The sequence below is a fragment of the Pseudophryne corroboree genome, chromosome 3 (assembly GCF_028390025.1).
Source record: "Pseudophryne corroboree isolate aPseCor3 chromosome 3, aPseCor3.hap2, whole genome shotgun sequence".
Classification (NCBI taxonomy): domain Eukaryota; kingdom Metazoa; phylum Chordata; class Amphibia; order Anura; family Myobatrachidae; genus Pseudophryne; species Pseudophryne corroboree.
The window spans coordinates 395,852,450-395,865,514 of NC_086446.1; positions in this window are offsets into that span (position 1 = coordinate 395,852,450).

The window sequence follows — 13,065 nt, forward strand, 5'->3', positions numbered from 1 at the left end:
ACAGCAACAGCATGGGCAAAGAGGAGGACTTCCAGGAGTCCCCAGCAGTCGACCGTAGCATGAGAGCCTCGGGGATCCAGCCCTGGGAAGAGAACAAGGAGGGGATTGGCCCAGTTTTGGGGCAACTGGATTGCTGCTCTGGAAAGCCCAGCATGCAGTCAGGAGCGGGGAGCATACAGTGGGCAGCGGCAGGCCGAACCAACCTCAAACAGCTACTCCAGAACAGTCTATGTATGGCCAGTCCGACCGCCTGCTGCAACGAATCACACACAGCACCCCCTCCTCATCATCCAGATACATACAGTATCTGCATTGCCCGGCCCCTGCTGTCCCCAGATATCACCTTAATTCTTTCCTTGTGCCGCCTTCTGCACTCCTGGAGAGACATCATCACATAATGATGTCTCTGCTTATGTGGCTGCGGAGCTGGGAAGAGTCAACACATAGCAGCAGGGCCTCAATATTCTTCGGTGCCTGAAGGGCATCTATTCCTCCCCACACAGCCAGCATGGCCCTGCAGCCTGCAATCGACACACAGCAAATCGGCATGCAAGAAGAAAGCTCAGCAGCACACAGATGAAGAAGGAACCTGTGACCCTGGAGCAACCCAGCTGCCTCCAGCCAAAGCCAGCCAAATAAAAGTAAGTTAAAAGAAGTATAAATGTATATTAAGCTATACGTAACACTTAATTCTGGTGCTTTTTGTAAATTTCAACAACCTTACTGCTAATTGCAACATTTGTTTCTAGTTGCTATCTCCGTGGTAGACACTGAACATATTTTATTGACACTACTGGAGTGAATATTTTATAAGATTTATACTAATATTTTCTGGTATTGTTTTATTATGTTCACTGTGTTACTAATTTATCTGAACCTGTATGTCCTTTCTTAATGGGAAGCAGTATTAATAATTTACAAGTTTCCATCTGACACCTCTAGCACAGTGTCTTCAATAAATGTGTATTGGCACTTCTGCAGGTTATAGATGTGCATATATGCAGGTGCTGACTTTAAGTGGTCAAGCGTTCCCCCAAGATCTTGATACATTGTAAATAATGTTGTTTTTGTGTCCCTTGTGTTTTAAATGCAATATGTGTATGTAGAGTATGTCCATTGTCAAATGGATTGCTTTCTGTATGGACTACAAACTGCCCAAAAATATTCATGCAAAAAATAAATATAAACTGGGTGTACATAGCAATTATTTAAGAGCAATTATATATCTTACCAAACTTAAAAATGTAATATTATTTTAGAAAAATCACTTTGTTAACAACATACATCAAAGGTATTATTTTGATGCTCAAACTCCACTATCCATATGCGACCAGTGCTAATATGTGTCACTTTGTAGATTGTCTTGACCCTGAGGAAGACCAGTATTGGGTGAAACACGTAGGTTATTTACCTGCCCCCAGCCCAGACACACCTCCAGCAAGTAAGAGGCGGAACTAGCGGAGGTGCTATTGGCCACCAGCCAAAATCTTGCCTAGGGCATCAAATTGGTTAGGGCCAGCTCTGCTGCTGTGTCACCCTTTTATATTACTGTCTGACTCCCGCACAACTGATACCATCTGTGACACCCTAATACTACTGCCTGACACCTGTACACCCAGTATTCTAATAATGTTACTGCCAGATGCCTGCACACTATGGATATTGTTTGTGTGTCACCCTAATGTTACTGCACTCCCTTTCCACCCTGTGACATACTAATTTTCCTGTGTAAAAGGAAACTCTACCTGCCGTAATGTGTAAAAAGGAGGACTCTACCTGTCGTAATGTGTAAAAAGGGGACTCTGCCTGCCGTAATGTGTAAAAAGGGTACTCTGCCATAATGTGTAAAAAGAAGGACTCTACCGTAATGTGTAAAAAGGGGGACTCTACCTGCCGTAATGTGTAAAAAGGGTGACTCTACCTGCTATCATTTGTAAAAAGGAGGACTCTACCTGCCATAATGTGTGAAAAGGGCGACTCTATCTGCTGCCATGTGTAAAAAGGGGACTTTGCCTGCCGTAATGTGTAAAAAGGGTACTCTACCTGACATAATGTGTAAAAGAGGCTCTACATGGTGTAGTGGCGCTGCTGTGTGGCATAATTTGAATAATGGAGACTACTGTGCAGCGTAATATGAATAGGTATTATTTTGTGTCCACACCCCTTCCCCATGATGCCACACAGCGTGCACTGGTCCTATTTTAAATAAGGGGGGGGGGGGCACCGATGCCGTTTCTTGCACACAGCGCTAAAATGTCTAGTACAGCACTGGTACTGTATAAAAGCAGTGTACTTGGTATGTAAATTAAAACACAGAGTATATTGTATATTAAAGGGTTATTATTAGTGGCACATGAGGAAGGCATTCTGAGTACCCTGAAACCCCCATGATGGATCAAATGGTATACTATTTGCTATCCGTGGCCCTAGATTGCAGCAATCGCACAGGGTGCTGCGGCCATGGCACTGCATGTTACAGTATTTCATCTGGAATACTATTGAAAATGTCCCGCCGCCTCATAGAAGACAGTTTTTAAGAATACTAGAGGAGGCGGTGGCCATTTTTAGAAGGTAATTTTCAATACTTTGAACTGGGAGTAGGCGCGAACAGCGCCTAGGGACTGAAGAGAGCATCAGCGGTGGCCGGGGGATCCCCTGACAATGGGTAGAATCCCTTGATAATGAGCAGAGCCCCTTGACAATGAGAAGAACCCCCTTGACATTGAGCAGGTACTGTGGTATTACAGTAGGGGCATAATATGGTGATGGGGCATGTGGGAGCACAATATGGTGTCAGGAGCATTACAGTGGGGTCATAATATGGTTACAGAGGCATTTGGGGGCATTATAGTGGGGGCACTGCATGTTACAGTATTCCATCTGGAATACTATTGAAAATGTCCCGCCGCCTCATAGATGACAGTTTTTAAGAATACTATAGGAGGCAGTGGCCATTTTAAGAAGGTCATTTTCAATACTTTGAACTAGGAGTAGGTGCAAACAGTGCCTAGGACCTGAAGAGAGCATCAGCGGTGGCCGGAGGATCCCCTGACAATGGGTAGAACCCCTTGATAATGAGCAGAGCCCCTCGACAATGAGCAGAACCCCCTTGACAATGAGCAGGTACTGTGGCATTACAGTAGGGGGCATAATATGGTGATGGGGCATGTGGGGGCACAATATGGTGTCAGGGGCATTAGAGTGGGGTCATAATATGGTTACAGGAGCATGTGGGGCATAATATGGCATCAGAGGCATTACATTAGGGGAATAATATGGTGACAGGGGCATGTGGTGGCATAATATGGTGTCAGGGGCATTACAGTGGGGACATTATATGGTGACAGGAGCATGTGGGGGCATAATAGGGTGTCAGGGGCATTACATTAGGGGAATAATATGGTGACAGGGGCATGTGATGGAATAATATGGTATCAGGGGCATTACAGTGGGGGCATAATATGGTGTAAGACACTATGTCTATGAAAAGTAGTCGTTTCCTGCAAGCCCACACCCATTGTAGCAAAGCCATGCCCATTACAGCAAGGCCACACCTCTTTTGTTAATTTTTAATATGCATATGGGGGGGGGACATTTAATGTTTGCATTGGGAGCCAAATTGTCTAGAAATGGCCCTAGCCCCATCAACGTCCTCCTATGACATTCAGACTTCAGTCCCAAAGTGTAATCTACTCTGATCCAGCAATGAATTGCAAGAAGAAGAAGTCTCTCCTTGTCTGGCCTTCACGTCTCTGACCTTAATGAGCACTCATACCCGGTATTAGTAGTAGATTGGCGGTACGGATGGTGTAATGGTTAGCATTTCTATCACAGCACTGATGTCATGGATTTGATTCCCACCATGGCCTTAACTGTGCAGAGTGTGTATATTCTCCCCATATTTGTGTGGCTTTCTTCCCGCAATCCAAAAATATACTGGTAGGTTAACTAGATCCCAACAAAAAATTAACCCTAGTGTGAATGTGTATGTGTGTACATGTGGTAGGGAATATAGATTGTAAGCTCCACTGGGGCAGGAACTGATGTGAATGGGCATATATTCTCTGTAAAGACAATAAATTCAATAGTATAGTGTATTTAAAATGTATTCATACATAAAGATAAACACAAAAACATATAAATACATCTCATATGCACACATAACATCCCAGCAGTAAAAAGAGAACTTCATGTAGCAATATAAATTGGGAACATATTACTGATCCCATGTGTTATCGTGTAATCACAGGTCCAATTTCAGCCGTTAAAGATGGCCTCTAATTGGATACCGCGGTAATGGGGGGGGGGTATGCAATTTTCCCCGATGCAATTTTGCACATTAAAAATGCCCAGCCCAACTATCGCAATTTATGACCAATGGGCATTATTGTGGTATCCAATTAGAGGCCATTCTTAACAGCTAAAATTGGACCTGCGATCACCTGATAACACATGGGCTCAGGGATGGGATACAGTCATTAGGTTAACTACTCTTACGTCGACCACTATTGGTCGATATGCATTAGGTCGACATGGTCATTAGGTCGACATGGAAAAAGGTCGACATGAGTTTTTCCCCTTTTTTTAACTTGTTCATACTTTACGATCCACGTGGACTACGACTGGGAATAGTAACCTGTGCTGAGCGCAGCGAGGCACCTTGTCTGAAACATGGTGAGCAAAACGAGCTATGTGAGGGGACACGGTGCACTAATTGGGGTTCCCCGTCACTTTACGAAGAAAGCAACACCAAAAAAAGTAAAAAAACTCATGTCAACCTTTTTCCATGTTGACCTTGTTCATGTCGACATAATGACCATGTCGACCTAGTGACCATGTCGACCAATAGTGGTCGACCTAATGACCCAAATGCTCAGGGATAAACTCCCAATAGCATGTGTTATAGTAACTCTGGCAGCTGCTTATCGGGGATTAAGCATAATACCCGATAAATACCGGTAATGTGGGAAAAGGACGCGGCATCGGGGCTAATAGGATAGCCCCCGGTGAACCTATTATCTGCTAATAGGATATCCCCATACATCTCCTCCTGCCACAATGTTTGCAAAAAATACTGTAACTGTTCATTTGCAAATGCTTTTATATATATAGTTGTCATTGTAAGAGCAGTCTCTCTAAAATGTTAATTTAATATTCTTATACGGTACTGTATTATGTATTATGCCCAGTCTTTATAAAACTCCAGTATAGTAATGCAAGTATATAATAACTAGGTGCTTCATCGCGCCCTACGGGCGCTGTTCACGCCGTCGTAAGGTGCTAAGTCCCCTTAACCCTTGCACGCCCTTGTGGCGTGCAATATTTGTATTACATGGAGTATTACCTCCAATCATAATTGAGTGAGTGGTTAAATATTGCACGGACAAAGGGCGTGCGATGGTTAAGGGGTCGTATCCCCTTGCAACGGCATGAACAGCGCATGCAGGGCCTGATGAATCACCTAGTAAGTGCTGTGGTTGGGGGAGTGGTGGGTGCGGAGGAGACACGGATGAGGGAGGGGATCCAGGGGTGCAGCGGATGGGGGAGGAGCGGTTGCGTGGGTGCCGCAGGTGGGTTAGGGGCTGGTGCGGTGGTGACATGGGTGGGGGAGGGGTGGGTACAAGGGTGCCGCAGCTGGTGGTCCGGAGCCACCATGGGTGGGGGAGGAGCAGGTGAGGGAGGGTTGGGTGCGGTGGTGCCACAGGTGGGGTAGTGGTGGGTGCGGAGGTGCTGTGGGTGGTGGAGGGGGTCCAGAGCCACCGCGGGCGGTAGAGGGGTGTGTGTGGGGGTGTCGCGGATGGGGCCCGGAAGTACTGCAAGTGGGGGAGGGGCGGGTAATGCTTCTCCTGCTTCTCCTCCTGGAAGCAGCTAAGCTGCTGTCCTCCCTTTGGCAGTGACACTCCCAGAGACTCGCACAGCAGCCAAGCAGCCAGTCACTATTGTTAGCGCCGGTGTCCCAACGCGTCGCATTACAGGGAAGAAGATGCACTCAATAAACTACAGCTCCCAGCAAGCCTTAGCGCCGGAATGCTTCGGCGCTAAGGGCTGCTGGGAGCTGTAGTTTATTCAGTGCGTCTGCTTCCTTGTAATGCGGCGCGTTGGGACACCTGCGCTAATAATAGTGACTGGCTGGCAGAACTGACTGACTCACTGAATCAATGTAAAAGGTGAGAGTGCACACCACACAGCACTGTCACCTTTTACATTGATTCAGCGTCCAGACATTACCCTCTGCGATAACACCCACTCTATCCATTACATTAGCCATCTCGGAGCTTCTAGGCTGGCAGCCCAGGTGCTGTGTTGCGGAGTCGGGGCCTCTGGGGATCTGGGCGCGGCTGTGGCGGGGAGGCCCTTCTGTGACATCACATGCAGAGGAGGCTCCGGGGCTCAGAGAGTATGCGGCGCAGGGAGGGCTATGAAAGCCTTTCGCTGTGCCGCTTTCATACACATCTATGCCGGAAGCGGCAGTAGCTTTTGTTCCACCTGCACCGTGGCTAGGAAGTGGGGATTGTTGATGCCGGAGGGGGCAGGCAGACTGGCAGCAGGACATAGGCTGCTGCAGTAAAAGGATTTTTTTTCCCCTATCTACAGCGTAGAGACTTGCTGCAGATGCAGTGGCATACCCTCCAGCTGTACCTTTTTGGCAGGTACAGTACCTTTTTTTATGGTCTGTACCGATTTTTGTCTCTCCAAACTTCCATTAAAAGTATAGGAAAAAGGGCGTGACCATGCCACTTTACCCATGGCCACACCCCCTTTTCGAATTTGTACCAGTTTTTATGTGTAAATTGTTGGAGGGTATGTTGCTGCAGATGCAGTGGGCCTATTTTGGGGTGTGGACCTGGAGCTGCAGCTCCATCAGCGCCATTGCTAATCCTGCTCTGGGAACACACAGCAGCCAAAGGGCAGAGCCTCCCATTGGATGTAACCTGTGTGGGAGGGCATTTCTCATCCAATCAGCTGTGGACTGGGTGTGATAGACCTGCTGCTAACCCAACGAGAGCTCCTAGCCACCCCCAGCGTTAGCCACGCAGTCACAGAGTGACAGATCTTTTGCTATTATATAGTAGATATATATAGCCACTTGTACGGCTCCAATTCTCATTCCAGCCACACAAAGATATGAAAATTCTCTGTGAAATGTTGTGCTTGCCTGTAATGATCCTGGCAAGTGGGTTTGCATATTGTTATATACTTGCAATGCTATATTGGAATCTTATAAAGAGTACCAACTATCAGCACTTCACGGCTCATGACGGTGCTCTACTCCGTGCACGTGACAAGTTGGGAGTTAATACCCCCATTTTATTCAGTGTGTTATTATTCATATTATGAAGAGTTTCATATGGCAGCGATTTATATATAAGCTATATTTTATATTGGACAGCATGAGGTTCGCCTGCAAGCATCCTCCTTCACTGCACCATCTTCCCAGTGACATCTTGGGTAAGATAGCACTGCACTGTGAAAGCAAAGACTCTGGCCAGAGCCTTTGCTCTCTTGTGCACATACAGTATGCCATCATCCCAAATATCACTAGGAAGGTGGTACCGTGAAGGAGGAGGGACACGTTTGCCAGCACACAAGGTAAGATGTGCGGCTGAGAGAGGCACAATACATCCCTGGCATGCAGCAGGTCAGTGAAAATGTATTAAGTAATGGGTTCTGCATCTTTAAGAACACAGGGGCAGATTTATTAAGCCTGGTGAAGTGATAAAGTGGAAGGTGATAAAGTACCAGCCAGTCAGCTCCTAACTGTCATTTTTCAAACCAAGCCTGTGACATGGTAGTTAGGATCTGATTGGCTGGGGCTTTATCACCTTCCACTTTATCACTTCACCGAGCTTAATAAATCTGCCCCACAGTGTCTTATTTTTCTATAACACTGTCACCAACAGTTTCCATGAGTGTATTATTTCCTATGCCTACAGGAAATTAAATTGTGGGATTCATCTTGGCAGCACCATGCAGATTCTACAATATTTTATAAAAACACATTTATGCTTTAGGAAATGATTTGTAGTTCTAATAGTTCTGCTTAATTAATTCCTTTTTTTATACTTTAAATTAGTATGTTTTACTTGAATCTAGTTCTCGGAAATAGCTGTTTTTAAGTGAAATAACAAATATCAATCATTACAAATCACAATGTTGTGGTAAATGAGCATGAGTAATCCAAGTGTTGGTAAAAGAAGAATTAGAAATGTCCTTCTTATTTTTAGGTGTCGCTGTCACATGCTCTGAACAAGGACTGTGAAAACCACCAGCAAAGGGGAAACCAGCTGCCAGACAAAAAGTATCAAATCAGTTTGCAGATGTATAATATAGGGAGGCCAATCCTGGGATTGGGATCGTTGGGATCCCGGGATTTTGGCCAAAAATGCCAGGTTTTGGAGCCTGCAATCCCGGGATTCGCGGGATTTGGTTGCGCATGCGCAGTTTTGCTGGGTAGCGCTGTGCACTATAGCGCTATAGCACAGTGCTGCCCGGCTGTGCAGCCCAGGTAGCAGCGGGGTATTTAAAGCTTAGGCGGTACCCATGGCCACACTGACCAGAGTGTCCTGGCTGGTGGTGTGTCCAAAGCTGGCGGACCGGCAGCCAAAGCGGCCTGATTGGCTGCCGGACTCCCAGCATCAAACGATGGCTGGGCTTTCGCTATTGAAACTTTGAATACGATGGTAACTAACCATTGCATCAAAAGAATTTGATGAAAAAAGCATTCATCTGACTTGTGCAAGCGCCAATAAAATCATGTTTGCGCATGCGCAAAAGCAACTTGCAGCTGTTCCCTGATTGTTAACCAGCTGAATTCAGCTGTATTTTAACATCTGATGACCATTGCACCCACACCATTTGATGGCGGCTACCATCGGAAAGCCACCATCGAATGGTGAAATCACTAACATCGGAAGCAAAAACATAGATGGTTTCAAACCATCGCGTAACGATGTCCATCCATAGCTGGCGGCCAGCGCTACGTTTGAAATGCCACCGGCGCTGTCAGTGTGTCCATGGCTGCCCGCCTAATAATAATTACGCAGCACACTCCTGTGTCCCTACATCCCCCCGCCCTCCATCACTGTTTCCTGCACCATTCCTCCTTGCTCCCTACACACACCCTCCCTCGCTGCTCCCTACATCCTCCCTCCCGTGTTGCTCCCTACATCCTCCCTGCTCCCTACATCACCTACCCTGCCTTCCTGTTCCCTACACCCTTCCTCACTGCCCTCCACATCCACTCTCCCTGCTCCCTACACTGCTCCCTACTACAATCCAGGGATCCCGGGATATGGCCCGGGATTGGCCTCCCTGGTACAATACAAGCGTAAGAAAAACCTCCATGTGCCCATTGCCAATTAGAGCAGCTTCCGAGAGAATGTGAGACAATCTGTTTTTTCACAAGCTCTGTCCTTGTGCATGAACTGTGATACATTTAAACAAAAATATTAATTTTCGCAATGCAATTTTGGGCAATATTATACATCAGAACTATGTTATAAATGCAAATTGTGATAAATATGCACTTAGGGGTCCAGGGTATGCCAGACTTACACATAGGCTACCTTCGGCAAAACCAGTCAGCTGGCAAATTAAAAAATCTTCACATCAACCTAGAAGGGTTGGGTGGCTATAGGGGGAATTCAATTAGCTATGGTAAATTACCGCGGCTGATTGATCCCTTGGGGTAATTCAATTATGCCCAATAGCCGGCACTATTGGAGATTTTGTTTCATCTGCCTGAAGGCAAGGGTTAATTGAATTACACTGAAAATGGATGGCGGGTAATTTAATATTCCTCCAATATGTCACACACAGTATGTTCACCCACATTCTCCCCATGTCATTATTATTTATTTTATTACCAGTTATTTATATAGCGCACACATATTCCACAGAGCTTTACAGAGACTATTTGCCCATTCACATCAGTCCCTGCCCCAGTGGAGCTTACAATCTATGTTCCCTATCACATGTACATGCGCACACATTCATACTAGGGTTAATTTGTGTTGGGATCCAATTGACCTACCAGTATATTTTTGGATTGTGGGAGGAAACCGGAGTACCCAGAGGAAACCCATGCAAGTACGGGGAGAATATGCAAACTCCACACAGGTAGAGCCATGGTGGGAATCGAACCCATGACCTCAGTGCTGTGAGGCAGTAATGCCAACCATTACACCATCCGTACTGCCCCGTACTGTCATTTAAGAGGGAGCTAAAGCACTAATCTTGTACCCATCACACTACTTCATAGCTTTCTGCTACTTTTAGGGTTTGAAAGGTGTATTAAGCACAGAAAAATAATATATATTTTTAATTGAACCTATTATTTGATTACCTCAAATCACCTACAAAGCAAAAGACAAGGGTAATTAAATTCCAGCGATACAGTATTTGTAGGGCCAGATGTAATAGCGCACAAGTTCGACGGCTGTCCGGGATACCGCCCAAACTCTGACTTTTTTTTAAAGGGGCAATCATGTACAAGGCATGCTTTTGCCTTGTACATGATTGCTCCTTAAAAAAAAATGTCCGGATTAGTCCGGCATCATGCATGGCCACCGAACTCGGGCGCCATTACATCCGGTCCTCTGTTTGTTAAAGTAGCTGTTTGAACCCCACTTTTTTTATATGACTGAGGATGATTAACATTTAACTACAAAATCTAGAACACTGAAATTCTTTTATGTTAATATGATTTTAGGAAATACAATTATTTTACAAAAACTAAGAACTCACCCCCCCCCCAAAAAAAAAAATAATGGCCCTCATTCCGAGTTGATCGGTCGCAAGGCGAATTTAGCAGAGTTACACACGCTAAGCCGCCGCCTACTGGGAGTGAATCTTAGCTTCTTAAAATTGCGACCGATGTATTCGCAATATTGCGATTACTAACTACTTAGCAGTTTCAGAGTAGCTCCAGACTTACTCTGCCTGTGCGATCAGTTCAGTGCTTGTCGTTCCTGGTTGACGTCACAAACACACCCAGCGTTCGCCCAGGCACTCCCACCGTTTCCCCGGCCACTCCTGCGTTTTTTCCGGACACGGTAGCGTTTTCAGCCACACGCCCCTGAAACGCCGTGTTTCCGCCCAGTAACACCCATTTCCTGTCAATCACATTACGATCGCCGGAGCGAAGAAAAAGCCGTGAGTAAAAATACTTTCTTCATAGTAAAGTTACTTGGCGCAGTCGCAGTGCGAACATTGCGCATGCGTACTACGCGGATTTTCACTGCGATGCGATGAAAAATACCGAGCGAACAACTCGGAATGAGGGCCAATATATATATATTATAAGCAGAGAATCATTTTACTTTATATGTATATAACAGTGGTTTCAGTGACCATAAACAGAATTACCCAGCTGGCACCATAGCACCGTACCAATTTGCTAAGTCAATCTTTATAGTTATCTCTTTAACATATTTAGCAGAGATTATACCTCCTTGTTAATAATAGATGCTAATCAGCCATTTTCTGTAGTTTTCTCTTAATTACACTCAAGACAATAATGATTACATCACTTTTTAAACATAGGATGTGCTAACTATTTTTTGCTTATGATAAGATTTATGGCACATTTTATTAATGTTTGGCATTCTCTTACGGCTGCTTGCTTTGCTTCCTTAGCCCGCTAGTCGGGATTTCGGCGTCTGCATTGTGACGTCCGGGATCCCGACTAGCGGTATGGTAACCGCTTCCCCTTAGGCCAGCTTCGGCTTACATATTTCATTACTCTTGACAAGATGACCTCAGGATAATAATAAAATAAATGTGACCTGTTTTGTGTTGTCACTACGGAGGGAGAAGTAAAAAAAAAAAATGTATGCAGGATGTATGTCCAGAATGGTTGGTGGTCTCCAGAGCTATGGCAGTTTTCCCAAGACAGTCTTTGTTTTTGCCAATGAAAATCAATGACTCAGACAGCTTGTCCTCCTAAGACGTACACGTTTGGTGCACTGCATTAGTAAGACTAGACACTACTATTACTGTGGCACCCAGAAGCAAGAGAAAACTGTTATAAGCTGAGGAAAATGTATATCATTTTCTCATTCCAAAATCACTAGAACTATTTTTGCAGAATCTTGGCTGTGGACTAAGCACAAACACTTAAAGTTCAGAATGGGTCAACATGGGCAAAAAAAAAAAAAGTACAACACCCAGGACTGCAGTCTCTGTGGAGCCTGTAGTATACTGCCCAAGTAATGTCTTCTGACAAGCATGGAGAAGGGATGATCACATATAGCTAAAGCCAAGGACATTATAAAAGAAAATATCTGCCATGCTTTCTTTCCAGTCTTGCATGCAATTACAATCTCTCAATCCCAGCCACAATGTATTAAAGGGCCAAATGCTTTCAAATGAACTTTTGTGGATCTTGTAGAACTACTACAATGAATTACAATGTTCCTACTGTCCTGAAATTTCTGGAGACTAACAAATTCATGGGAGTTTTCCTCACTCCCCGGCGAGTAAGCAACTTTCCAGCATCTCTCCACGGAAATCTGACAATTTAAGGCTTATTCTACACACTTTAAGTAGGGATGTTAATGAGGGAAAAAAATAAAACATAAATGGATATGGGGGGTCATTCCGAGTTGATCGTAGCTGTGCTAAATTTAGCACAGCTACGATCATCTTCCCTGAAATGCGGGGGGATGCCCAGCACAGGGCTAGACCGCCTCGCATGTCAGTGCTGCCCACGCCGCACAAGTACAAAAGCATCGCACAGCGGCGATGCTTTTGTACTTGTGGAGTAACTCCCGGCCAGTGCAGCTCCTGTATCTGGCCGGGAGTTGATCGGAACTGCCCCTGGTTGCAGCGACTGCGTGTGACGTCATGCAGCCGCTGCGGCCCACCCCCACACGGTCCGGCCACGCCTGCATTGGCCAGACCACGCCCCCATAACGGCAGCCAAATGCCGCCGTACCGCCCTCTCCCACCCAGCGATCGCCTCTGCCTGTCAATCAGGCTGATGCGATCGCTAAGGAATGACTGCACTGCGGCGCCGGTGCATGCGCAGTTCCGACCCGACCGCTGCCCTGCGATAAACTGCAG